Source organism: Desmodus rotundus, chromosome 1, assembly GCF_022682495.2.
Source record: "Desmodus rotundus isolate HL8 chromosome 1, HLdesRot8A.1, whole genome shotgun sequence".
Classification (NCBI taxonomy): Eukaryota; Metazoa; Chordata; class Mammalia; order Chiroptera; family Phyllostomidae; genus Desmodus; species Desmodus rotundus.
Window position 1 is genome coordinate 117073926 of NC_071387.1, and position 26214 is coordinate 117100139.

General features: G+C 42.4%; 1 long non-coding RNA gene across 1 annotated transcript; it reads left to right on the forward strand.

Annotated features, from left to right (window-relative positions):
* On the forward strand, positions 1-25515 carry LOC123480871 (uncharacterized). The gene is made up of 3 exons (XR_006657007.2): positions 1-780; positions 9709-9864; positions 20393-25515. It is a non-coding gene; the product is annotated as an uncharacterized lncRNA (long non-coding RNA).
* The last annotated feature ends 699 nt before the right edge of the window (positions 25516-26214 follow it).

Below are 26214 nucleotides of genomic sequence, written 5' to 3' on the forward strand. Positions count from 1 at the left end.
TTGCTAAATGTGGACAGGGTGGAGCCAGGTGGGAAAAGCCCACAGCCCTGTTGTTTCCCTTCCTTCTTTCCGTGTCCGCCCCCTTTGCATGCCAGATGTAACGGGACGAAGTAGCACCCAGAGGTGCTGTTGGGTAACTGGGGGAGTGCCTTTCCGCGTCTGCACAATGGCAAAGCTGTCTCGAGTGTGTAACTGCTCTGCTCCCTCTCCACTGCAAGGCTCCAAGTTGGTTTCTGCTCTGACTATGCAAAGCGGCCTGCTCCTGACTTCCAGGTTTCCCAGAAAAAAAGGAACAGCTGACAGAAGGGACAGTGAGGCTGGGATAGAGGGTTCACTGTGAGAGCCCTGGGAAACATTCAAGGGAAACTTAACCAGGCAGGTTGACACCTGCAGCTCTAAGAACTGTTAACAGTGTCTGGGGCCATGGGGCTCATTTGCTCTGAAGACTTTCAGGCACTTTTTGGATCCATTTCAGGATTTCATGAGAAAACTTGAGGGATAGAATGTCTTAATTCCTAATCTGGGTGACTTGACAGCTGTATCTTTTATTTATTTATTTATTTTTTGATTTTTGTCTTTAACGTGAAACTCAACTTTCACAAAGAATTGGTTTGCAGCTCCCTAAATGTCAATGCCCGGTTCTGTGGTTCAGAGAACTGACATTCTAAGTTTAAATAGTTCTAAGTTTGGAGATCTGGGCGTGAAGTTTCCCCTGAATCTCCAGTTTATCACGTTTGGTAGCTGAAGACCATGGCTTTATATGATGTGAATAACCTTACTGTAAGTGATGCATGGGGACAAAAAAACCCCAAAACAAAAACAAAACCCCTCATGAAACTGAAAGCCTACTTTTTCCGGGGGGGGGGGACATTTCCACAAGTTTGTTCTTTGTTACAAGGTTTTGATTCAATCTGTTTACTTGTTTTAGGAGCATTCTGGTCTTCTATTTCTTCTTGAGTAACTTTTATAAACTTTTTTTCCCAAGACAATGTCCATTTCTTTTGTTTTTATATTTATGGGTATCTGGGTATCTCTTTCTAATTATGTATATCATGTTCCTTGTTATCTTTATCTGTTCTCTTTGAATTGTGCTGTTTCAGTCATGACGTGATGTCTTCTTTCTCTTTTTCCTAGTATTTTCAGCGAAAAATTGCTTATTTTTAAAGTCTTTTCAAAGAACCTATTTTTTTTTACCTTGACTGTTCTTTCCATTGTTACCTTTATTTTAGACTTCTTTAATTCCAGCTTTATTTTTAGTATTTTCTGCCTAGTCCTTTCCTTGAGTTTATTCTGTGTCCTATTACTAACTTCTTAAATTAGATGCTTTGATCATTAATTTTTAGTCTTTATTTTTCTAATATAAGGAGTTAAAAAGATAAATTAACCTTGTGAGTATTGCTTGAGCACACGCCAACAGTTTCAGGGTATAAAATTTTATTATGGTTCAGTCACAAGTATTTAAACATTCCAGCAATGATGGGCCTTCTTTGACCCACGAGTTAGTTGAGAGTAGGTGTGCGTTTGTAGGTGGCTGTGTGTGTATATTTGAATGTTGACGATCAAACTTGTGATGCAGACATAGATTGATTATACGCATGTTATTATGTACCTGGTTATAAATTTGCACGAGAAAAAGATTTTTCTAAAAGGTATGTTTCTGCAATGTCCAAATGCATTGGCTTTACAGTTATCTTTTTATTGTTGATATCTAAATTGAATTTGGTTGAATGTGGTCTATTAAATGCCCATTCTACGAAGGGGTTTAAGAATGCTCTGACCTGCAGGGTTGTCAAGTTTTATAAACGCTTTTTCAGTGTTGAGAAGAATATGAGGTTCTTAATTGTTTGGTGTAAGGACACACACACACACACACACACACACATTCCCCAGGCCGAGTTTGTTGATTGGGTAGTCCAAACATTGTGTAAATTAGATTGTCTGCTTTATTTATACCTAGGAAAGATACGAGCTACTCTCCTACTCCGTTAATGGCTTTGACAATTCCTCTTACAGTTCTGTAATTTTTATCTGATAAATGAGACTATGCTATTAATCATGAAAAGACAGAATTGTTTTATCTTCTTGGTGAAGCAAAGCTTTGATCATGATAGCAATGCTCCTTATTCGTAATAATGATTTTTGGCATTTAAGTCAAGTTTATCTGATATCAGTAAACTACGCCAGCTTTTTTCTGTATCTTTAATTGTTATTTTGTATAGCATATCATTGTTTTTTTAAAAAACTCAAACTGACACTCTGTATTAACTGCTGAACAGCAGTCAGTCTATTCACGTTTATGACTGATACAGTTAAACGTCTTTCTGATACTATAGTTTCTACTTTCTATTTGGTTTGTCTTTTCTGTGCTTTCTCAATTTCTTTCGTTATCTTCTTTTAGGTTTATGGTATTTTAAAATTTCCCCTCTACTGTATGGGAAGTTTTTCCTCTATTCTTACTCTATTACTCACTATTCTTAAAATATTAATAGACTTAAAAATCTTAAAATCCAGAGTGAACAAATCTCTTTTTCTCCAAATAATAATAGACATTAGAACACTAAATTTGATAAATTTTCCTGTCTTACATATTATTATAGATCAATATTTAGTTTTATGCTGATTTTTTAAACCCATGATCTCACCTTTAACTGGAACATAATCAACAGAAGAAAAAAGCAAACAAAATATAACCAGTGACATTGAGGTTTGGAACAATCTAGCAATAGCCAGGGGGGTGTGGGGAGGGGACAGTGAGGAGAGGGGATTACAGGAACTACTATAAAGGACACATGGACAAAATCAAGGGGGAGGGTGGAAGTGGGGGAGGGATAGGGGTTTGGCTGGGGTGGGGTGGAGGGATGGGGAGAAAAGGCATACAACTGTAATTGAATAACAAAAATTTTTAAAAATTACTATTTTTGTTGTTTTATTTTGTAAGTGCTTTAGATAAGGGAGTAAACTTTTTCTGTGAAGGGCCTTAGAGACTTTGTTACAATTACTCACCTCTGCTGTTGTGCTGTAGAAAGAGGCACTGATAATACATAAACAAGCGAGTAGCTGTGTTCCAATAAAGCTTTATTTTAAAAAACAGACAATGGGCTGGATTTGGCCCATGATCCATAGTTTGCCAATACCTGCTTTAGATATTTTGACATGATTTTTGCTTTATTTTGTTAACATTGCTTCTCGAATCTCAGACTTTCCTGAAGTGTATCCTTTGGATGGTCCTTCAGGGAGGTCTGCTGGTCATGGACCCCCTCAGGATTTCTTTGACGTTGTTGTTAGTTCATGCTCCTTCTTGGATGGGGTTCAGGTTTACCTGGGTAAATGTTATCTCAACACTTTTGGTTTGGTATGAAATAGCACATCCTATTATTTTTGTATTTATTTTCAAATCAAAGCCCCCATCTTGATGAGCTCCCAAAGAATCCCAGCTTAGCTACTGTTGGGACATTTGCCCATCTCCATCTTCATGAGACTGCATTTTAAAGTTCTGAGATTCACTTGGAGGTGAGGCGCTAATAAACATGAGGATCTGTCAGCACTTTCAAGTTATTACTCTGTGCCTCTCTGCGTTCCATAGTTGCCGTTAAGGAAATCCGGAGGCAGTTTAAGAGGCATTGTTCTGTAGGTGATCTGACATTTCTCCCTGGATACTCTTCAGTTTTCCTGTTTTGTCTTTACTTTTGGTCTTCCTTGGTTTAACACGATGGATACTCTTTTTACATATCCATTGTGACTTTGGAACCTGAAGATTCCCATCTTTCACTATTTTGGTAAGATTCCCAGCCCTTATCTCTTTTCACTTGTTTTATTCCTGTATTCTGTACATCCTGTTCTTTTGGAACTGTGGTCAGATGTATGTTAGATGCGTCATTCTTTCCCCCTTGCTGTTTCAAGTTTTCCCTCCGCTTTGTCTCTGCTACATTCTAGCTAATCTTTTTCCGTCTGCTTCCAGTTCATTAATATCTTTTCAGTTGTGTCGCTCAGGCGTTTAAACCTTGTTGTCTTCTAAATTTTACTGGTTATACATTTTATGTTTAGAAGTTCTATTTGGTTCTTTATCAAATGTGTGTGGTTATTTTGAAAGTCTCAATTTTTGCTCCTTTTTATTATACTTTTTATTTTTTTAAGTATTTTAAATGCAGTTATTTTGTAGTCTGTAATGATAACAGTGTGTTGCATGCTCTCTCTCTTCCTTTTATATATTTTGCGTTATTTACTTAGCTTAAGTGCAAAGACTTCTTACCCCCACCCTGTCCCCCACCCTCTCCCCTGTCAGTGCTGTTTGTTTACATAGCGTCTGAGGAAAGTCTCCTTGGGTCTGGTGCCTTTTTGTCTTCTCCAAGGTGGTTGGGGGAATTGTTAAGAGAGGGAGAAATAGAAAGAGGGAGAGAAAGAGAGAGAGGAAGAGAGATGACAGGCAGAGAGAGAGGGGGTCAGGGAAGGGAGAGAATGAGGGATGTGGATCACTAATAGTGGGTGGACCGGTTTCTGCTTTCCCTTATGCAACATTGTTTAAAAGTCTTGTCCTTCTGTGGTCATTGAAGTCACTCTTGGGCTTTGGGTCATTCCCCTAATTCCAGGCAGAGCCCTGAAATTCACTTTAAACATGTTGAGTCCCAGTGTTTCTCTTCCACTTCTCTCTCTCCCCCAAGGCCTGTTTTTTCTCTTTTCCCAGCCTGTGGGAGACGCTGAAGGTGAAATGCAAGGATTTTGGCTACAATGTTTTGATTTGTGGGAGGAGGAAAACAAAACTGTGTCTCTCTGTGTGTCTTTCCCTTCCAAGTCTCTCCCTCCCTCAGGGTACCTTGTCTTATTTATGTTCTTTACTGCATTGCTAAATCCCTGTTATTGCTGATGGTAATTAGCTTTGAGCAATTATAATCATTCTCTATTCCCTCTCTAGCTTTCCTCTCAGCCAGGGAAAAGCAGAGGTGAGACGGTGAGATTGTGGGGGAGGGTTTCAGTTTTTGAAGCATTTCTACATCTTTTTCCCTGGCTGTCCACTCATGCCCTCGGCCTGCTTCTCTAGAATTGATGAGGTATTTGTGACGTATTTTATGATTTTGTCCATCAACCATCTTTATTCTGTTCAGCTTTTTGGGGACATGAGGATAAGAAGTGCTAATGCTTATACCTTCGAAAAGAATCGTGGCATACCCTTGTGGCCTTTTGCTTTTTAATTGTTGCTTATTTTTATACTGGTCTTAAATTATTTTCATTAGTTTTGAGAGCTGAAGAAACCGTGACCCTGATTTATCTCTTCATATTACCTTAAGTGGCACATCCAAGAAACATATGGCTCACTTTCTCTGATGAGTGAGGGCTTTAGCACCAGAATGATTCAGATTAAAATCCTAAATCTGCCATTTATGGTGATGTGGAAAAAAATTACTTGTTCTTGGTGTGTCTCAGTTTTATTCTTTAACACTGTGATAACTATTATTGTGAAGTTCTGGGATTTATACTGTCTATCTGAGTATATATGCAATAAAACAAGAGTTGTTTTCTCTAGGAAGCCATTTGTAAGGACAGACTGAAAAATAAGTGGCTCCTTAACATGGAGAATGCGAGGTCCAATGGAAGCTGGCGCTAGGGGACCTACAGAGGGTATCCTAACCCTGACGGTGGCAGAGGAACAACGGTGAGGACGATCACTCGTCCTTCATGGGTGAGGAAGCTCCTGATCAGATAGGTGGAATGCCCTGTTGGAGACAGCAGGAAGAACAAGGGAGGGAAAGATGCTACTGGCGTGCCCTTGGGGGACCAGGTAGGAGGTGAAACTAGGAAGGATTTGGGCACCAGGTTGTGGGAGCCTCACATGCCCTCCATGCTCTCCGTGCCCTCCACTAGGAATATGGGATTTAGCCTTTTAGTAAAGGAGAACTTTGGACGTTTTTAAGCAGAGAGGTGCTACAATCAGATTTGTGTTTTAGAAAATGTAGAAGCCTTGAGAAAGGTGGTTAGAGAGACTGTGGCAGATTGTATAAATGGCTGTAACAACATCAGCCAGCCCACATGCTCTTCTTACAATATGACATTGACCTGACTCCTCTTATTGAAGACTATCTGGGCAGACTTAGGATGCTGTGTGACACCCAAGCCAGATCATAGAGGGAAACACAGCTTCTACCTAGCTCTCTGGGTATGCTTGCTCTTGGAACTCGGCCACCAAACATTTGTGGAGAGGCACACATGGAGAGGAATTCAGGACCCCAGCTGACATGGCTGAGTTCCCAGCCACATGGATGAGCTATGTTGGAAGTGGCTCTTCCAGCCCCTAGTTGAGCCATCCCATCTAATGCCACATGGCACAGAGAGGAGCTGGCCCTGCTAAGCCCTGCCAAAAGTATTTCAGTTTTGAGGGCAAAATAAAGGATTACTATTGTTTCAAGACGCTGTGTTTGGGTTGGTTAGCTGCACAGCACTAGATAGCTGATAGAAGGGAAAAGAGTAAGAGCAGGGGCATGGATTAGGGAACAGAATTGTTCAGGAAAGGGATGATGAGGGCCTTTGCCAAAGCGTTCATTTGTTAATTAAACAGATAATTGTGACAGGCCAGCCCCTGGGATATGTCATGGGCATGCAACAGGAACTAGATGGACAAGGTCCTTTTGCTCAAGTTGACTGGTTAGTGGGCAGTGAGGGTGGAGTGTGGAAGGGATCCACCAGCTGCTTTCTCATATTTACCTGAGGGTGTGTACTCGCCACATCCAATGTGAAAAGGAAATTCTTTAAAAGAACAACACAAAATAGCTAGACAAATGCATTATTACAGGGATAAAAGTGGTGGGGTCCAGATAGCAGGAAAATGACTTTGACTTTACTTTCTAAGCCCAATTGACCATAACAGGAAGTGTTTTATTATTTTTTTTTGTCTTTGTCTCCATTACAGAAGATTTTCATGTGGCCACTTCTCTCATTCCCCCAGCATTGTGTGATTTTTAGTTCAAAGCACAAAGAAGCACTTGCTATTTGCATCAGTCCTTGATACTTATTTTTTTTTTGAGGCGGAGAGTGGGAGGATTACCACCGTATTCTTTTCAAGTACTCTCAGTCCCTGATCAAAGGAAGGGTTTTAGAGTCTTAGTTTGCCTGAGATTCAATATAAGACTATTCTTGGTTTGGGGTTTTGAGTAAATCAGTTTTGCTTAAACACCAGAGACAAAGAGCACTAACCCAACCATTGAAAACCACAAAGTCTTACACAAATACCAGTTATTTTCATTACTTTGAAATGGAATTTTTAGTTGGTAATCAGAGAATTAAACATTAACTAGGAAATTTTTAAAATAATTATTCACATAATAATTCATTTAATAATTTGTTCCCTTAAAAGAACAGCCACAGCCCCTCCTGGTGTTTTCTTGCCTCACAGTCTTGGCCATTCTGCCTCCTTCTGTTTCACCCCTACAGCAGAAAGGCTCGGCCTCACTCAGCTGCTCCGCGGCCTGTCAGTGCCGTTCCAACTGGGGCAGGGGGACTCAGACTGACACAGAGTGGGGCTTTCTGTTTTATCTGAAGCTCGGTTAAGGTCCTGAAGAACATAAAACTCCTTGCCACCTGATCTTTAAGTAAGAATGTATCAAATGGTGTACCTTAGCTGTAAGCAATAAAAATAGACTCCAGCTAATTTAACAAAGAAAAGGAGTTTATTGAAAGGATGGTCAATACTTGGAACTGAAGAAGGAACTGAATAAGACCTCCAGGAAAATAAGGCGCCGACACCACTCTGGACACCTGAGCAACAGAAACACACAGACCATCCTGGCCCCACGCCTGGGCTCAGAGGTGGCTCCACCAGGACTCAAAAGTTAAAGAAACTGCAGCCTAAGACCACAGTCACCCACCACAGTGGAGAAAACTGGCTTCATAAAAGTACAGTACCTGGCTCACAGGAGGCATTCAATAATAAAAGAAAATCATTGAATGAAGAAATAAACGAACGAGCTTGTTAGATAGATTAAGTGATATCTAAAATCTCTACCAATACTAATAGAATTTTATCACAGACCAAGGTGACGCTTTCTGGGCATTTTAGTCTGTCTGGTATAATGAATAAAATATATTTCTGTCCAGTTGAGAAGGCAGGAATGCTGTGTATAACTAACTGTCTTATTGGGATTGAAAATCCACCCTGGGTATCACCAAACCCAATGAAAATAAACCCAGAAGCACCTGCACCTCATACTGTTGTTTTCTCACTGGTAGGAGCATTATGGGTTGCTGAGGGATGCCAGGGAGGACGCAATAATGTTCGTCTCGACATAGAACACTTGAGATTTGACAGTTTCACATTTTTCTTTATTTCTGTTAAGTCAGAATCCTGACAGGTCTATATTTTGCCACCCACTTTTGCTGTTTTCTTGTAAATGGCAGTGATCGAAAAAGGGGAAACAGAGACACCTTATTACTCAACTTGGTCACAATTTCACAGCATTATGCCCAGAAGGACACACTGAACCCTCAGTGTCCATCTGGAAAACACATGACTGAGATGAAAGATTGTGGAAACTCGATAGGTAGACGGAACCAGACTTCTGTCGGGCAGGCATTGCACCCCTCTGCCTGTCTGGGCAGCATTCGCTACTCAAGATATGAGATAGACAGTGCTACATTTCCGGGTCTTGAGCCTTGTTTTAGGGTTTCAAGCTTTTTTGTTTTTTGTTTTTGGCACCCAACTTCCAGGCTCAAATTTCTGTTCCTCTAAGTTTAAGCCCCAAATTTGGTAGCTTAAAAGCACAGCTTACTCGGCTCTCCCAGTTCTGCAGGTAGACTGAGCTCAGCAGGGTGGTTCTCCCTCAGGGTTTCTGAAGAAGCTGCAGTCCGATATTGGCTGTGCTGGCGTCATCTGAGGGCTCAGCTGCAATGGACGTCTAAGATGATTTCTTCACTCACAAGTCTGGTGCTTCGGTTGGGCTGGCCTGGCAAGCGGGGCTAGCTGGACGTTCCTCTTTGAACCTGGCCTCTCCACGTGGTTAGTCTGGGCGTGGCAGTGTTAAGGCAGTACAAGTTGTCTACGATTTCACTTTGGAAGACACATGGCTGCTTATGTTCCTGCCTTAGAAGTCACACAAAGTCACTTTTACCACATTCTATCGGTCCAAATTCTCAGGGCCCTCTGAGATTCGAGGGGAGGGGACTCCAAAAAGGTGTGAGTTCCTGGGTGTTGGTCTCACTAGGGAGTCATCTTTGCCCCAGGCCAGGATAAGCCCCTTCTCACTTACGGCACCTCTGTAGAGACCGTGCTTGGTCTCACCTCACATGCTCTGTGTGTTCTCCACTCTGGAGTCCTTCCAGCTCCTCAAGTTCGCCCCGTTCCTTCTCTCCACACTGTACTGCCTCCTCCAGCTGTACTGCTCTCCCAGTCCCTGCTCCTGGCCTAGGTAATTGTTACACATTCCCAGATTTCACACACGTCACTCCTTCCGGGTGGCAGTTCTTTGCTGCCCAGACTCGGCCGGGCTCTTCTCTTAAAAACTCTCAAAGAAATGACTTCCTTTCTTTTGTGCACTATCTACAGATTGTACTCACACCAGCCACAAGGTGACTGGGTGAATGGATGCTTCCTCCATAGACTGAGCTCGAGAGCCGGAAACATAATCTGCGTATTTCTTTTTTAAAATCCATATTGTATGCCCTACACTTAGCACATAGCTCAGAAACCTTTGTTAACCAAATGAATGCATGAACCTCTCTTTTCAGACTGCCGTACTCTATAATTTGTTATCTTATTGGAGACAAACCTTTTGATGGAAGAGACTGGTTGAATGCAGAGGATCGGGAGCTTTTTAAGGGGATGAGGAAAGAGGACGGATCTGGTAGGATTTCCAGAGACATCTTCTTAGCAGGATGCAAGAGGTGAGCGCGGTACATTGGACTCCACAGAGAGGATGTGGATTGGGGTAGAAAGTGAGATTAGTGAGTTTCAGCCTCAGCCAAGAACTGGGAACGGTTGTCCCATTTGGTGCCTGCAGCAGGGGATCTGGACTGGTTGTGCCCCATGGCAGGCAGGAAAGAAGCATCCAGTTTTGGCAGGTAATGGGTAGGATACTGAAACATCAAAGCTGGTGTGAGTCTGGTGAGACCTGCACGTGGGTTCATGGCCAGTGCATGGAGGCTCAAACAATTGAAAAGTGGCTGAAGCTCCTTTTGATCGAAAGCTGGGAGAGGTTTGGGGGAATCATAGCAGGTAAACTGAGTGTCTAGGGTTCACCAGCCTTTCTTTCTTTCTTTTTTTTCAAGTACAATTGACATTTAATATTATTTCATATTAGTTTCAGGTGTACAGCATAGTGGCTAGACCATTATATAATTTCCAAAGTAATCCCCCTGATAATTCCAGTAACCACCTGGCTCTGCACATAGTTATTACAATATTACTGAGTATATTCCCTCTGCTGTATTTGACGCCCCCACTACTATTTTGTAGCTTCTTAATCCCTTCACCTTTTTCACCCAGCACCCCCACCATCCCCTTTTTCTGGCAAACATAAGTTTGTTCTCTGCATCTTTCCTGTTTTAACCAAATGACATAGTTGGAGCCTATAAACAGTGTGCAGCGCCTTTAGAATAGAGCCGGAGCTGCCACGCCAGAGGCACTGCCTGGCACGTCTTAGACCTCAAACCCTGGAATGTTAGAACAGGGCGAAATCTCCTCTGGACCGGGCCTAAGTAACCTGTGCCTCCAAAACAAACAAACAAACAAACAAACAAACAAACTGCAAAGGGAAAGATAACAAGAAAACAGTTGTTACGACAACGGGACTAAAAACTAAGAACGTCATTTAGAACACCACTACGTTATGCGATCTGCACCAGCAGAAGTGCCTGACTTCTCTACTGATGGACTCGTTCCCCTTCCCTTTCTCATAAACACCGTTGCCTTTATCTCCCAATCTGAACACTGCGTATGCTTCTGCCTGAATCGGTGTGTCCCACGTAGCTGTTCTTATTGATCTCAAATAAATACTTGTTGCCTTCCCCTTTGAAAGGCTCTATCTTGCTTCACCGCGGTAAGTCTGGATCTTTCCTAGTCCCTCTGCGTGTCTGACTGCCTTGTCCACCAAAAGTCACCAGTTGTCTCTGTGTTGTGCCTTCCTCACAATTTCATGCCAAATGTAAACAGAAGGGTCCCACCTTCAACCCCCCCCAGCCCACACCTGACTTCAGTGGAGAATCTGGGGTAGGGGCGTACTGGAAATGACAGCAGGGGACAGGAAACAATGTAAAAATGGGTATCGGATATTCCTGTTCCTAAAACTTATTGGCCAACCCTTGCCAGAAAGTCCCTTAAAAGCTACATTTCTCCTTGATTTCAGGCAAATGTTATTTAATGGAGGCCCAAACCCCCTAGAGCAAAGACCCAGTAATGCCTTTGCAGCTGCCTCAACCCCAAGTAAAACTCTTGGAGTCTTCAAGTCTTTTAACATTGAAAATACACAATTTAAAATATCATACGCCAAAACGCCTTCATCAAAGAAGGCACCTTTCACTAATGAAGAAAGATGTAAGCTGTTTCTGCCCCTTCCCTCTAGATTTTCCTTTGCACAACCAAAGACTCTTTAAAGGGCACTGGTAACTGAGTCTACATCCCTGGTTTGGGTGCCATCCACTTATTAGGCACGGGGTTGCCTGCTGGGGGAACAGCAGTGAAAAAAACACTCATGGTCCTTACTCTCCCCAGGTTTATGCCTTCTAATCCTGCCCTTCCTCTCCTGGTTTTCTCTGAGCACAGGGGGAATGGGGTGAGGGTGGGGTGAGAAATGGTGCTGAGAGCTTGCTGGTGAGTGCAGTGAGTACTGGCTAAGGCTCTGGCACCTGAAGGAACTAAAAAGTGTCCCTTGACCAAAAATAAAATAGCTTTTCAGGTACAATGAAAAGGTGGCAGCCCTCTTTTGACCGCCCTTTCTCTAGCCATTCCCAGCAGACAACTTGAGCTCCACTTGTGTGTGGAGCAGGCTGCCCAGGACCACCCTGCACTTCCCTCCGCACTCTGTGCCTGGCTTCTGATGCCTCTGGCTGATGAACAACTCTACCTCGTAGATGGCCTGGAGTCACCTCACCTTCCTGTGACTTCCCCTTGCACCCCTTGGCAAAAGGAATCACTCCCTTGTCATGCCCCAGGGAGCCTCTTAGATTCTCTGTCTTTCCTGTACTTGTACCTCTGGCTGTGGGCTTCTGAGCTTTTTTGCATCTCCTTATCCTCTGCTCCCAGCACGTTGCCCTGTGGGGTAGGTGCTCAACAGACAAGTGGAGACTAAGCTGGGCTTTCAATACTTTATCTTTGTGCTGTCAAGTGAAATAGAGACCGTGTGCCTCTCTGCTGAGAGCTAGTTTTGCTAGTTGCCCCGCCCCACTGTAAGGTGTTGGGCCCCGGAGATCGAAAGGTAGTGTCCCTATCTGAGATGCAGCTTTACGGCAGTGAGTAGGCTGGGCTCAAATTCGGTTATAACTTTATCTCAAGTCATTGAGTGTATAGTTTTAAAAATTAAGATTCATAATAAATCAACAAGTACTGATTGAATTATTAGCTGCTTAGGACAGCCAAGTGTAGTCAAGGCTGAGGCCCTGACTGCCCAGGGACGGGGTCACCTGCGAGCGTCACCAGGGGAGTCAGGAGCTTGAACTGTTAGAGGCAATTCTGAGCCCCTGTCCACGTCTCCTCAGAGGCCTGGCAGATTTCACAAGCATTCCTCTCTTTTCTAAATAGAAACAGTTAAAAAAATTTTTTTTCTTACTGAAAATGTCAGAGCTATGAATGTTTGTTTAAGAGAGGTCTAACTCCCCCCAAAATTTAATTCTGGAACTTCGTCAGTATGTTGCTTGTCTGATAGGAACACACAAAATTTTTCATGGAAAAATGCAATAGGTTTTAAAATGAAATTCTTTTACCTCGTATTTTATTTTGTTTCATTTAATTACCAGCCTTATTTAGTGGTAAGTAGCATATGGTTTCATCATTACAAATACAGACAGTCCTTGCTTTCCGTGATAGCAGGGACAATACAATGACCCTGTAAACTGAAACCAAGCAAAGTGACCTTCATAATTAATGGGAAAATTATGATTGTTTAATGACCTTTAAGTGTTTTTCCTCAAACATGCAAAATGTTCTTGCTGTCAGTTACAAACATATAGGCAAGTAAAAAAAGGAAAACTACATTTATTTAGTACAAAATAATTTGAAACATTGAAAGTTAAAATACTTTTTTTGTTTGTAAAAACCTTATCAAGAATAGTTTGAATAGCGTTAATCTCTCTTGGTTTAATTTATGACACAGAGCGAGCATTAACTGTCAGGCTCCTTTCTAAGTTTGAATCATCTTTCTACAATTATTCTTTGCATTTTCAATGTCCTGAGATTTCTCTGAGCATTCCTTTAATGTGATGTCTCTTGCCGGCATCTTTTCCTCTAGGACCGAGTCACCTTTTTCAAAAGTCCTTCCGCATTTATGTCCATCAGTTTGCCTTCGCTGACTTCTGGTGGCATGTTTAGGGTCTGGCCACAGTGCCACTATTCCCACTGTCCCCTATAACTCTATTTACATGAGAATCAATTTTCACTTCCAGCAATATCACTTCTTGTTTCTTTGCTGCACTTTGATCTTGCTTGGCCATGCCCCCTTTCATTTACTCATTTCAGAAAACGTCACACAGATTTCTCACTGGGAGATGAGGAGGCAACATGACTACACACTTTGCTCTCTGTGAGCCAGCTGCAGGACACACGTTCAGCCACCACCCGTGGGGTGATCGTTCACCAAGCACGTGATTGGTGGACGGGCACTAAAATTTGTGCTTTATGCACTGGCTCACAGTTAAAATACTGTGGTAACAAGCTGACTTCTGTGCAGTATTTGCCCTTTGTGGCCTGAGAGCTAAGCACCATTCAGAACGTGAGAAAATCTTTCTTGAATTTTAAACAGTGAGTTCCCATTTTGCTAGGTATATAATCTATTTCATAATTTAGGAACTGCCTGGCAACTGTTGAATGTGCATTTGCCCACCCTTTCCCATAGGTCTGGAGGCAATGCTGAGAGCTTTAACTTCTTCCAAATTTGGAAGGCTGAAGGCAAGAAGGAATTAGAGGTAACCTTTGTCTGGTTTTGTTTGTCTTCATCTTGAGTTATCTTATCTATAAAGCACCATCTATTGGGTTTAGGTTATTAACTTCATTCCTTCATCCATCCATCCATTCATTCATTCATTATTTATCAAAGCTGTAGCAGGCAACTTCTCTGGGCAAAGCATTGTTGAACATACAGAAATGAATTTAACATGGTTATTGCCCATTACAATTTAGTAGAAAGGTTCCCAATTGTAAATTACAGTAGGTCCTATTCTGTGTTGGTGAATTTGCCAACCTGTTAAAATTATTTGTAGCCTCAAAATCAATACTCATTGCACTTTTTTGGTCTTTGGCAGACATGTTCAGAGCAGAGAAAAATTTGAGTCACCTAACACAAACCTTCTGAGCAGAGGTCAAACAGGGCCATGCTCTGCCTTTTCGTGTCAGCTTTCACACAGAGATGACCAGACGATGGAGACAGGGGGGCGCAGCTCAGAAACTCTGACTCTGGAGCCAGTGGGTCAGGGATTTGAGTCCCAACTCTGGCATCTATTAGTGGGGTGGCCTCAGGCAAGTCATTTAACACTCCGAACTCCAGTTTCTCTTTAGTAAAACAAGGAAAATAGAATCTTCCAGATGCATTGTTTTTAGATTTAAGATAACAATCATCCTTTGGTTTCCACAGGGAATTTGTTCTAGAACCCTCTGAAGATACCAAAATCTGCTTATGCTCAGGTCCCTTGTATAAACTGGAATAAGACACACATTCTCCAACACACTGTAAATCATCTCTAGTGTACTTAATACAATACAAATGCTATGTAAATAGGTGTTGTACTCTAGGAAATAATTACAAGAGAAAAGTATGTACATATTTAGTACAGATGCGACAGTCATAGTCCTAACTACATAGTACATATATGTTGGCAATAACATAACATTTTTTTCAGAGTATTTTTGATGCATGGTTGGTTGAATTTGTGCATGCAGAACCCACAGATATGAAGGGGGACCCAAAAACCCCTGAATTTATTTATAAAAAATTGTGTATTTCTTTTTACATGTTTAAACTTCAGTCGGCTTCAAAGTACTCTTCATTTGATGCAGTATACCTATTGAGACTTTTTTCTACTCTTCAAAACAGTTTCTGAACTTGTTGATTTTGATGCCTCTTAGTGCTTCTGCCATTTTTGTTTCATCTCTTCTACATCAGCCAAATGTTTCCCTTTGAGCACTTTTTTCATCCGGGGAAACAAAACAAAGTTGTTAGGGGTGAGACTGGGTGAACAGAGAGGGCGGGGAATAGGGGTCATGCTGTTTTTGGTCAAAAACTACTGTACACTCAGTGTGGTGCAGGTAGATGTGCTCATAAATTATCCACCATGAAATGGGAGTTGAAAGAGTGTTAAAAAAAATTCACTGAAGCTGAACGCAGCCTCTCACAACAGTGCCAGCTGGTACACTGATACAGATGGGTTCCTAGAACACTCACCCAGTGGGGGAGGCCTGTTCTACAAAGGGCCCACCCTCTAGAAGATAATCCTGGTATTTTTGGGCCCCCCTTCGCATAGAGGGCTGACTGTATATTTATTATAATCTTAGAATTATAAGGTTATAATAATAATATAATCTCAGAATTATAAGGTTATATAATAAATACAATAAAAAGTTTACATATATTATATATCTTAAATTTTAAATATATATCTTACAGTGTAAGATGATATTAAGATTAGCCTTGGCTGGGTGGCTCAGTTGGTTGGAGTGTTGTCCTGTACACCAAAAGATTGAGGGTCCAATCCTTGGTCAGGAGTGTATGGGAGGCAGTCATTCCATGTTTCTCTCTCACATCGATATTTTTCTTTCCTCTCTCTCCCCCTTCTTCTCTTTCTAAAATTAAAAAACATAATCTTGGGTGAGGATTTTTTAAAAAAGATTATATTAAGATTATTTAGGATTATAATCCATATGAGAGATATGCTCATGTATGTACATATTTTCTCCAGGAGCAAGGATTCAGCATTTGCTAGTTCAGTGCTGCTGGCAATTTTATAGACCATAACTACCAGGAATCACAAGAATCAACTGTACATCCAATATGCAATTTACATAGTAAGATTGTTACTGACTTTGCAATCTTTTTCTCACTGTACTTTTGCCAGGCTATTGGGAAGTGTGTCCCTACAACAAAAAAATATCTGAGTTACTATTGATATAACAAGGAAGGTTTAAAACACACAAATATGTTTGCATAAATGCTAGTTTACTGACTTTAACAATACTTTAATCTAAATAGATTTCTAATTTAAAGTAAATGCATTTTAAATTTCACTCACCTGAATCTGAAATTGTATGCATGATTGATGTAAGGAGAATTCATCGTCCTCTTTGTCCATCCTTAGATTTTCTTTCTTCTGTTTCAGAGTCTATCTAATATTATCATTTCAATCTTCCCTATCATCTTTCTAATTAACACTGTCAAACATACAGAAACCTTGAGTGAAGCATACTGTGAATACTTGCATACCCACCACTTAGAATCAACAATTGCTTTCATTTTGTCATATTTGCTTCACTTGTGTAGGTGTGTGAACATACACATTTCATTTTTCCCAAACCATTCATAAGCTGTAGAAATCATTACTTTTACCTCAAATTATTTCATCACATATGCCTAGGAAAGTAACATTTCTCATGTAAATGACAATATCATGATCACACCTATGAAATTCATAGTAATTCTCTGAGATGACCTAATATTCACTCTATTCAAATTTCTTTACTTTTCTACTCACATATCTTTTATAGCTGTTTTTTGCACCAATATCTAATAAAGAGTTATGCTTTGTATTTGTTATTTTGTCTCTTTGATCAACTTAATTTATAATAGGCTTTAACTTTTCCTTCAATTTTTAAAAAAGTTAGTCTATAATTACCTCTATATTATACCTTACAGTTAAATCATGATCTAAGTTTGGGTTCCTCCTCTGGCTGATCAAATTTCAGTTCCAAACACCATGGAGAGAGACTTAGTAGTGTATATATCTATACTGAAGAAATTAGAAAATATTTAAAAAGAAAATGCATATGAAATTGGTTTGTAAATTATAAGGCTTACATAGTCTCAGTTATTTTTAATACCATTATTTTTAAAGTTACTTCTAAGCCGTAATATTATCACTTTGAACTGTTCTATTTCCCCCTCCTTTAGCCAGTAAGAGCACAGAGAGAAGCAATCGCTGTATATTTTCACACCACCACTGGGATTAAAGATGACTGACAGGACTGTGAACCATGCGCACCCACAGAGGGTCCCAGGGACAACATTGGTGCTGGAATGCATGTGGTAGATTTCCAGCTCCGGCCTTTTTGCCAACATCCCTCTGGCTGAGCTCTGGCCCCTGGTTAAACTCCTATAGGCTTTTTGCTTTCACCCAAGATGGAGTGATGGGGATGGGATTTATCATCCTGAAAGAAACAACCAGAAACCCCATACAAAAATCTTTAAAAACAAAGGAACTGTGATCCCTGAGAGACAAGGATCAAATGAAGGCAGCTCTACAACTGCCTTAGTTACTGTTGTGAGTTTCCAGGCTGTAGTACAGGGAGAGAGACCCCAGGAGGTATGTAGCAGGCTCCCTGAGTTGAAAAGACAAGGCTGAGAGTCCAGGGAGACCGAGGTGGCTAGAGCTTATAGGGCAGAGAACTGAGAAGAAGAAAACCATGTGAAGAGAGAACCTGGGGTTTTTCAGGGGCCCTGCTCAAGTGTTCCGCAGAGTACTGCTGAGTGCTTGCATGAGAGGATATTGTCACCTGTCAGAAATAATACCTGTTTTTCCAGCCACACTGTAGAACTTGTAATTCATGGGGCCTAGGTGAAATATTCAGGAAAGTCTTACCTTAATAGTAGGGGATAATAGCCCTGCTTCAGACCTGCTTAACAAATCATAAAAGCAAGACCCCAAAGATCAGCTGTTCCTATGTAACTTTATATCCCAGAACAAAGGTCAAAAATTATTATGGGAATACAAAAAGACCCAACATCCAACAAAGCAAAATTTAGGTAGTCCGCCACACAACAAAAGATTACCAGGCATACAAAGAAGCAGGAGAATACGGTCTACAATGAAGAGACTAATCAGTCCATCAAAACAACCCACAATGGACACAGGTATTAGAATTAACAGACAAGAACATTAAGGTAGATTTTTTGTAACTATATTCCACATGTTTAAGAAATTAAGGAGATCCATGGAATATTTATATATATGTTTCCAAGCCAGAATTGTAAAGATGAAAACTGTAATATCTGTGATGAACGATGCAGAATGGAATTAACAGAAGATTATGCATGGCAGAAGAACCAGTTAGTGAACTTGAAAGCATACAAATAAAAACTATCCAACATAAATCACTGGGTAAAAAGAAAATTAAAGAAGAAAATGAAAAGAACAACAATGAGCTATGAGGAGCCCAACATAGATGTAATTGGAGTTTCAGAAGGGGAGGAGGGGGAGGTTAAAAAATGTTTTTTAAATGACCAAATGAACTTCAAGTGTGATGTAAACTAGAGACCCACGGGTCTAAGGAACTCACTGAACTCCACGCACATGGAATATCAGAAAAAGTACACTGTGTGTAGTATAACCAAACTGTTCCAACACGGATGAAAAGAAAATATTAAAAGCAGATGGAGAAAAAGGACGTGCTAGGAGTGAAAAATAGAATAAAGGTACAGATTGCATTAGATTTCTCATCAGAAACAATGCAAGAGAGAACATAATGAAGACTATTTTTAAAGTAGTGAGAGAAGTTTGTCCACCTACAATTCTATACCTAGTGACAAACCTTCCAAAACCAACGTGAAATGAATGTGCTTTCATGTATACAAAAGCTGAAAACATTCAGCAACAGCACATGGGACCCTAAAAGAAATATTAAGAGACGTCTTTAGGCAAAAGGCAAATTATACAAGATTAAAATGTGAATCTGTATAAGGCATGGGGATCACCAGAAATTGTAACTATGTGAGCTTATATATAAGAAATTTTTCTTATTATTTAATTCTTCTTGAAAGATAAATGACTGTTTAAATCAAAATAATGTACTTTGGGGTTTACAACACGTATAAATGCAATGAAGGACAACAGCACAGCGGTCCAAGGGGAGAAATGGAAGTGTGTTGTTGTGAGATTCTTACACCACTTGGGAAATGGTCTAGTGCTACCTGAAGGCAAGTTGATAAACTGAAAAACAAACCATTAAAATAACAAAATAAAGAGTTATAGATCATAAGCAAATAAAGAGAATAAGATGGAAACATAAAAATAGGAAGTTAATCCGGAAAAAGGCAGAAAAGAAAGTGACGCGATGAGTGGAAATGACAGACAGAAAACAGACGACAAGGCAGTAGACTTGCGCGGCCCGTGCCGCTATGGCACTGAACAAGCATCTGGGCGACTCACAGGAGCCTTGATACAGAAGTGTCTTCATCCCTGGCCACGCGGCTCAGGTGGTTGGAGCGTTGTTCTAAGCAATGAAACATTTCCAGTTCAATTCCTGGTCAGGGCACATGCCTAGGTTGCGGGTTTGATCCCCAGGTGGGGTGTGTATGGGAGGCAACTGACCAATATTTCTCTCTCACATCTATGTTTCTCTTCCTCTCTCTCTCCCTTCCCCTCTCTCTGAAATCAATGGAAACAGCCCCAGGTGAGGATAAAAACATGTGTAGTCTGCTGATGTTGGGGGCAGTGTTCTATATATGTCAACCAGTTTCTGATGACTGATTACTACTCATTTTTTCTATACCTTTGCTGATTTTTTGTCTAGTAGTTTTATCAATGGCTGAGAGTGGGGTGTTGAAGTCTTCTACAATAATAGTGGTTTAGTCTATTTCTCCGTTCAGCTCTATCAGTTTTCATTCATACACAGGACCCAACACAAATAACACCCCCCCTTTTTTAAAAAAACAAAATCATAAGCACGTAATTCTGTAACATAACAATATCACACTCAAGCACAGCATATAAAACTTTAGGTGAAATGTTCAAATTAAAACTATAAATTATTACACCCATATTATTCCCTACTAACCACACTCCAGCGGGAGTTACTTCTGCCAGAGCCTGTATTTTGAGGCTCTATTGTTTTATGAATCCACATTTAGGGTTGTTGTGACATCTTGGTGGATTGTTTCTTTTGTCATTATATGATTATATACATATCTTTGAATGGGTAATGGGGCTTTGGCGTTTCATCGCCAGGCTTCTGGGTGACTTACTAATGATCCTCATTTCTCATCCTTGACTCTGTCTACAGATCACAGACTAAGTCAGAAGGTACAGACCCTGCGGGCATGGGGCTTCCACCCTGGTGGAGCTCCCAGGTTGTGTGAGGCCAAAGACCAGGATGAAGCCATTGGATTCCACTTTGCCCGATGTCAAAGGATGGTGTGAGTGTTGGAATAAAGATCCATGGATTATGTGGACTGCATGGTCTTGAATAGCTTCTAAATGTGTCTCTGGAAGGCAAGGAGAGGAGGAGGAATCAGCTGTGGTCTGGCTCTCAAGTGCTCTCAAACTTGCCGTTGTTGATTTGTGAAATCATCACTTAATCTCCTTGAACCTCAGTTTTTATGTGTTCAATGAGGCGGTCCAGTAGATGACTCTTGAGGTATTTTTCCTGTAAAAATCTTTGAATCCTAATGATTATGGATGGAGAAAAAGGAAGACAATAGGAAAAACCACTTTCCTAAAGCACTGCACGTCACTCCCAAACACGCTGGAGTCTGCCAAACCCCAAACGGATTTTAGCAGCTTCCTCCCCCTCTGTGAATTTCAGAGCTGTGTGTATTTTTAGAGAAATGTAATCCATGTGTTTTTCTATTAATTTGCACTTCACTTGACAAAATATTGTTTTTCTGGAGCTTTCTGATGACTTGGAAAGCTTTTCTGCCTTTTTCATAAGCTCCTTCTTTTTTAGCACGGAGAATCGGTTGCATCTGCCCCAGTGAACTGAGATCCCTCACCTGGGGGACTGGATTGGCTCCATCAGCTCTTGTCTTCCTTACAGGGATGTCTGAGGCTTCTGCTCTCAAAGTGAGGCATCCCAGCTCCTGAGTCAGTCCGACCTGGGGCAGGATGCACAAATCAGTCCTCAGCCAGCTGGACCTTGTGGTGCTGCCACTGAGCTGCTGCTACCTGAGTAGAATTCCACCTTCCTCTGATTTGCCCGATGGTGCGCTGCTGCCTCTGTCAGTCATCCTGCCTGGTGTTTCTGCCACTTGCTGGGATTAGAGCCCTGCCCCAGGCACCTGACAGGGATGCTGCACAATCTTTCTCGATTTACTCCAGTGGTGCCTGGCTGCTCTCTATCTGTTCTCTATCTCCTGCTGATAGCTAGGTTCCTGATTACACAGGCAAGCATGTTCCAGGCTGAAGCAGACCTGGGCTCTCGCCTGTTCTTAGGTTCCCTCACACAGCTGCTTTCTCAGTAGGCTCACCTGCATCTGGGGAGGCCAGAGGAGGGCTGATTCTAGTTTCCTCCACATTTTGAGCAGCTACGATTCCTTTGGAAGATCTGATTGTGAGAAAGAGCCCATTAAATCCTTCTCTTCTGATTCTTTGGGTCCACATTTCTGGAACTTGAAATTGTCGATTCTGTTTTCCAAAGACTACAAGCTCCCCGCTAGATATGATCCTTAGGGGGGTGATAGCGCTGAGTTAAATCTTCTCTTTCTTCCCTCAACTGGTTAAATATCCGTGGGCTGGATGTAGATAAGGCTAGAGAGATAGTCAAAGATGCTATGTGGCAGTGGTTCTCACACTTTGGCTTATACCAGAATAATCTGGAAAGCTTGTCAGAACTTAGATTGCTGGGCCCCACCCCAGAGAATCTGTTTCAGTAGGTCTGGAATGAGACCTGGTAATTTGCCATTTTAACAAGTTCCCGGTGATGCTGAGGCTGCTGATCTGGGGGCCACACTTTGAGAAGCACTGTATTTAAACAAGGTAAGTGGTGAGAGGGGATAAGAGGACAGAAGAGCTATTCTGGAGATCTGCTGTACCACCCGGGGCCTATAGTTAACAATACAGTATTGTGCCCTTAAACATTGGTTAAGAGGGTAGGTTTGTACTTCACATCCCTCTTTTGTGCTTTCAAGTAGGGCCCTGCCTGGGAAGCAATCTGGCTGGCGTCCTGGCTCGTGCTGTCTCTCTGTGCAGGCGGATGCAGCCTGGCTGCCATTTAGCCAGCATCTCCTGCACCTGGGTGGAAGACTGGCCATGCTAATAAAGAATTACAATTTACATGAGAATGACACAGCGAAACGTGAAGAGACTGATAGGGTTTGCCCACAGCCAAGTCCTTTCTGCCTGAGTACATTCGATTTGAATTCCTCTGGAAACCTGGGCTCCACAGTGCAGGACAATATTGAAAAGGTCAGCGGAGGCGATGTCAGACATGGTCTGTGGTTGCTCTACAAGGGCTCTGGTGGCAATGCATAACAATATGTTACAGTGGCCACCGCTGCCCTGGCGCTCTGTGGGGCTTGCTCTATTTATCGGGCAGCAACAGATTTTTTATTCTTTTTTTCTTTTCCTCCTTCTTTCTGCTTGTTCCTGAATATGCATAGACAGCAAGCTAAAAAGTGTTTTTGCAAGACACAGAGAAGATAAACGTTTTCATCTGGCAGCCCTCCTAGGAGTTTTGGACATTAAATATAAATTGCAGCAACCCCAAAGGCTTAGGTGCTTGCACACAGTGCTTACCTTAAAGAGATTCTGGCGTGACAGAAACCTTGTGATGGGCTGCCCGGCCTGCCTCAGGTGTACATGTGTTGAGAGATCTGTTCTTCAGGCTGAAGAAGAGCCTGTCTGTGATGCTTACGGAAGTAAATAGTGGGTTTGTAGTCAGGAGACTGGGGTGTCGTTGGTTGGGTTCTCTAAAAGTCGATGCTGGGACAAAATGTAGGGTGCAAGACGTTTATTAGGGAAACCTTATAAAAGAAAAGGGAAGGAGGCAGGATGGGGCTGGGGGAGAAGTGGAAGAAGTAATACTGTGGAGCAGGCGCCACAAAGCTTTGGCCAGCATGGCAGCCGCTCTGGGGGCAGTGTTTTCCACAAGGGTCCCATGTCAGGTGGAAAGGTCTGGGCATTTCTACTTTCACTGCATTCAGGAGAAGGATGCAGGCTGCCTCTGTGGTGTGACTGGGAGTAGATGGCTCTCTGCAGTGGACCTGAGGCACAGGTGCCTGCAGGCTGTGTGCTGACAGTGTTCTCCATTTCTGGGCAGCAAGCAGGAGCCGGGCAGTGCAAACAGTGTCCACTATGGGGGTTCAGACATGATGGATCTGCACCTGCCACTGTGTGAACTTGAGCAAGATACAACCTTCCTGGTCTTTCTTTTTCTGTTGAAGAATGGAATTGGGCTGAATGATATCTGATTAAGAACTATATATTTGGTCTTGGCCCCCACTGCAGTTTCTGGCACAGAGCTTCTAAAACCCTTGTAACTTCCTAAATCAGACAGGGTTCTCCAGAGAAACAGAACCAATAGAAGAGTGTATGGATATATATTTAATTCTAGGGATTAGCTCACATGGTTATGAAGGCTGAGAAGCCCCACCATCTGCCGTCTGCAAGCTGAGAACCAGGACAGCCAGTGTTGTACTTCTTAGACTGCGTCTGGAGGCCTGAGGGTTGCGGGCCAGTGGTGTGTCCTCCTCTGAGTCTGAAAGCTTACAGAGCGGGTACATGCATTGGATGTTAGTCAAATTTGGAGCAAAAACTTGGAAGAGTCAGTGGAACTCCTGGGAGATAAGAAGAAAGATCTTTTACACCTGCTAGGGGCTCACACAGTGGCAATAATCAACAGACATCTGTGGAATGTCCGACATGTGTCAGGCCCCTGCTAAGTGCAGGGGATGCTTCAGTGAACAAACCCTACCTGCCCTCTCACCTTGGGCAATGTCTGTTTTACCGGAAGAAATAGAAGGCAAACAAGTGTGACGTGACTGAAATTAAGTCAGATGTGACGAGGGACAGGAAGGAAACGGAGTGGGTGCAGTGAAAGGGGCTGACAGGACTTACTTGCGTAAGGAGAGCAGGCAGGGCCCAGGGCCCAGGTGAGTGACCGCTGAGGGTCCGATGGGAAAGAACACAGAGAACTGCAGCCCTTTGAAGTAGGGAGCATGAGTGGCCTTACCTATTTGAATGCTGTTTAGTGTTTCTATAATTATTTCCTTTCTGATGACTGAATATATTTCAATCTGGACATAGCAACACATCTCAGGTACTAAAATGGAAATTAAAAAAGGATTTTTTTTAGTCTATACTTGAGCCAGATGAGAGAAGGGTCACTGAGGAAGGACACTGAGACTCAGGGGCAAAAATGGAGCCAGATGAGGACTCACTGGACCATGCCACTTTGGCTGAAGGGCTTCCTTTCTGACTCTGAAGGGCACACACAGCCCTCTTCATCAGCTGGGCTGTCGCTATTTCTGCCTGGTCCCCCACTCCTCCCATGCTGTCCTACTGCCTTTGGGGGAGTGAGCTCCTCTTCCAAGGGTCTCAGGGAGTGGTAGTGCTGCTGCAGGGAGAGAGAGGGCATGTGGCTTTGGAGCCATGGAGACCTGGCATGAGTTCCATGTCTGCCACTTGCTGGCTGTGCACCCATGAGCTCCTTACTGACCTTTCTGAGCACCTAAGTAATGACAGGATATGGCTCTCAGGTTCATCCTGCACATCCCAGGGCCCGAAACAGCAGACTCTTGCTCCCTCTGGTCTGTGCCTGACACACAGCCAGAGTAATTGTCTTGCGGTAGAAGTCAGATCCTGGTTCTCCCCTCCTCAAGACCCTACAGTGCCCCCCTGATGCACACATAGTACAAGACAGAACTGTGTGATGACCTCACAGCCGCCTTGCTCTGCATGGACGACACTGGCACACTTCAGTGAAGTGTCACAGGAGCCCCTCCAGCCTGAACTGCCCTTCCCCCATGTCTGCATAGCTGGCTCCCTCACTTCCTTCAATGTGATTTAAAAAAAATCCTTACCGAGGATATGTTTATTAATTTGAGAGAGAGAGAGAGAGGGAGGGAGAGGGAAAAAGGAACATTGATCAGTTGCCTCACATATGCACCCTGACCTGGGATTGACCCCGCAACCTAGTATGTGCCCTGACCTGGATTGAACCCGAAACCTTTTGGTGTATGGGACGATGTTCCAACTAATTAAGTCCCCGAGCCAGGGCCAATGTAATTTTTATGGTGAGGCGCTCTCTGTCCTGCTTCCTGTCACCATTTTTTTTTCTGGTAGTCTTTATCACTATTTAAAATACTCTATGTTTTACTTATTTATCTCAGTGTCTCTCTTGCGCATTAGGCTGTAATCTCCATGAAGGAAGAGGTTTTTATCTGGTTGGTTTGCAGGTATATTCCTTGATGCCTAAAATTTTCACTGGCATATAATCGACTTCAATAAATATTTGTTGAACAAATGAAAAATATTGCTTCTTCCATGATTCGCCGAGGCAGGGGTGCCTGCCCCTCCTCTGTATTACCACCTGGTCCTACATACTTGCTTCTACACTGGGTCATACAGACATGTCTTCCTGGTAGGACTGTGTGCCTCTCCCTAATGACAGTGTGGATATTTGGCCACCCTGGTGTCCCCCAGTACTGCACTCTGGCTGACATCCCCTGAGAGGATGTGATCAGTGGGGAGCTGCTTGGCTCATGGTCTGCCTTCTGTGCTTAAGCCCTGGAGGATCTGATTCAACTCAGCAAACATCTACTGAGTCATTTCTATGGGTCAGACATGGGCTGGGGACGTGACAATTACCTAATAAGACAAAGTTTCTGTCCTTGAGTCTACCAGTGGAGACAGAGAAAATGGATAGTTCTAATACAATGGAGATTAATGCCATGTGTGAATTTGGCTGGAATATTGTAAACTACACAAAAGGCACATTTAGCCCTTTCTATGATGGTGATGAAGGTTTCTTAGTGGCCACAAGGCCTGAGGTAGGTGTTGAAGTTCTATCACTTCAAGGAGAAGTTGGGGAAGAAAGGACGAGGGCAGAGGTACACATTACATGTGAGGAGAAGCCATGAGCAGAGGCATGGAAACATTGTTGGCCAT